We start from the raw sequence: 454 nt of genomic DNA on the forward strand, positions 1-454 counted from the left end.
AAACAATAAGAGTATTATGATATGTACAGATGTAATCACTTTATCATTATAGCTGCACTAATACATGAATAATAGCAAATAATGTCAGTTATTAATCTGTAAAAATATTATAGAAGACACATACATTCAGTGTTTTCAGAGCTTTTTGGGGATATTAATATTGAATTGATATATTTTTTATTCATAATTTTTATGATTTAGTTTCCATAAAATTAAAGCAGGTAGGTTTATAATTTGCGAATTTTTGATTTGTGGACGTGTGACTTTGGTAAATAGCTGGATCGAATTAGTAACGCGATATTGATTTGTTTTGATATCACTGAACATTCGGGGGGGGTGGGGGATAACGATTGAATTCTCCTTTTTGGGGGGTAACCTTACCCATCTGATGTCGTCATCGTGACTGACGGGTGCATTTGGCCAATCAGCGGCCGTGTTACGCCCCCGGTCCGTG

This window comes from Pleuronectes platessa, chromosome 9 (genome assembly GCF_947347685.1).
Source record: "Pleuronectes platessa chromosome 9, fPlePla1.1, whole genome shotgun sequence".
Taxonomy (NCBI): Eukaryota; Metazoa; Chordata; class Actinopteri; order Pleuronectiformes; family Pleuronectidae; genus Pleuronectes; species Pleuronectes platessa.